We start from the raw sequence: 2,123 nt of genomic DNA on the forward strand, positions 1-2,123 counted from the left end.
CCCCAGTAACTCAAGATATCACCTTAATTGGTGACAAGTTCTTTGCAGATTAGCCAAGCTAAGCTGAGGTCCTTAGAGTGGGTCCTAACCCATTATGAGTGAAGTCCTTATAGAAAGAGGAAATTGGGACACAGACACACACAGAGGGAAGTAATGTGAAGAAGCACAGGGAGAATGCCATGTCAGACAGAGGGTGGGTATGAATCAATTATAAGCCAAGGAACACCAAAGATGGCCAGAAAACCACCAGAAGTAGGAAGAAGCAAGGAAGGGTTTCCTGTAGGTTTCAGAGGGAGCACGGCCCTGCTGATATCTTGATTTCAGACCTCCAGCTTCCAGATCTGTGAAACAATAGTTTTCTATTATGTAAGCCACCAGTGTGAGGCACTTCCTTATGGCAGTCCCCAGCAGGATAATATGGAGGTGCTCCACACACCCCACCCTCAGCCCCTCAAATCCCTCTCTGTCAAGCCTAGAAGCATCTATGCCTATTGCTCAGAGGGCTCCCAGATGCCTTCTGGCAATCAAGCAAGCCCAGCCCTCTATGACTCATCCATGCCTCCATTCTTCTAAATTTCCCAAGTACCATTTCTTTTTTTTTTTTTTTAATGTTTATTTATTTTTTGAGAGAGACAGACAGTGCTTGAGCAGGGGAGGGGCAGAGAGAGAGGGAGACACAGAATCAGAAGCATGCTCCAGGTTCTGAGCTGTCAGCACAGAGCCCGACCTGGGGCTGGAACTCACAGACCGTGAGATCATAACCTGAGCCGAATTCGGACGCTTAACCCACAAAGCCACCCAGATGCCCCATTCCAAGTACCATTTCTATGCCAGATACTATCTTGGTTGCTGGGGTCACAAACATGGGGGCATAAAATACACACCTCTTATACCAGGGAGCTCATATTTGAGAGGGAGAAGTATGCTCAGAAATTCAGGCAGGCAGCTCAGAGTGCCCTCCACAAAGATGTCGTCAGAGAGGGGATCAGGGAGAGGGCCAGACAGGGCCTGCCTTCTAGGGCTGGGATATGAGGCACCATATCCAAGTCAAACAGAGGCCCAACCAGCTGAACCGTAGTTCCAGAACCCAAATGAGAGCCAGTGCTTTGGGAAGACAGGACTGGGAAAACTCCTCCTATCTAAGGATTGGTGTGGAAGCCAGGGCAGGAATGGCCCTCTAGTAGGATGACAGACAGCATCACTACTCTCGTGAGAAGCAGACAGGATGTGAGTAGCTTCTCTACCCGCCACACACCAGGCTGCTCAGAAATCTCACTTGCAGGGGGGATCTTCTCTCCCCAGCGAGGCTGTCCCCATGGTTAAACAAAGGTGCATATTTGCAAGAAACTTGGCAGAGCTATCTCAAATTTGTCAACAATCTTAACAATTTGCATGATGTTACCAATAAAGAGTTGCGACATTGAAAGGAACATTTCTAAGCTCTCAATAATGAAAAGCCAATTTGATCCATCTTGCTGCAGGGAAGACTGAATCATCGTCCTATATGATTTTATGGCCTCTCTCTAAAAATATTACAAAATCATTGTCATGTGAAAAGGAAATTAAAGAATGCACAGCCACAACAGGTAGAGAAGAAAAACATGATGGAGGTGTGCAGGTAGGTAATTAATTAAAAAATAAATAAATACCATGTTCCCTTTCTAGATTGTGTGATATCTAAGCTATTCAGTAGCTTGTTTTGTTTTGTTTTTTTAATTAACACACTGTTTCCAATTTTAGGTCCACAGAAAAATTGAACAGAAAATACACAAAGTTCCCATAAACCCCCTCACGCACATACTCCAGTTGACTTGGCAGCTTTTTTTCACGTTTATTTATTTATTTTGAGAGAGAGAGAGTGAGTGGGAGAGGGGAAGAGAGAAAGGGAGAGACAGCATCCTGAGCAGCGCACTGTCAGCATGGAGCCCACCACGGGGCTCAAACCCACAAACCATGAGATCATGACCTGAGCCGGGATTAAGAGTCAGATGCTTAACCAGACTGAGCCACCCAGGCGCCCAATTTAACAGAGTTTTTTTTTTAAATTTTTTTAATGTTTATTTATTTTTGAGAGAGGGGAGAGAGGGAGAAGGAGAGAGAGGGAGGGAGAGAGAGAGAGAGAG

This window comes from Panthera onca, chromosome B3, assembly GCF_046562875.1.
Source record: "Panthera onca isolate mPanOnc1 chromosome B3, mPanOnc1 haplotype 2, whole genome shotgun sequence".
NCBI lineage: Eukaryota > Metazoa > Chordata > Mammalia > Carnivora > Felidae > Panthera > Panthera onca.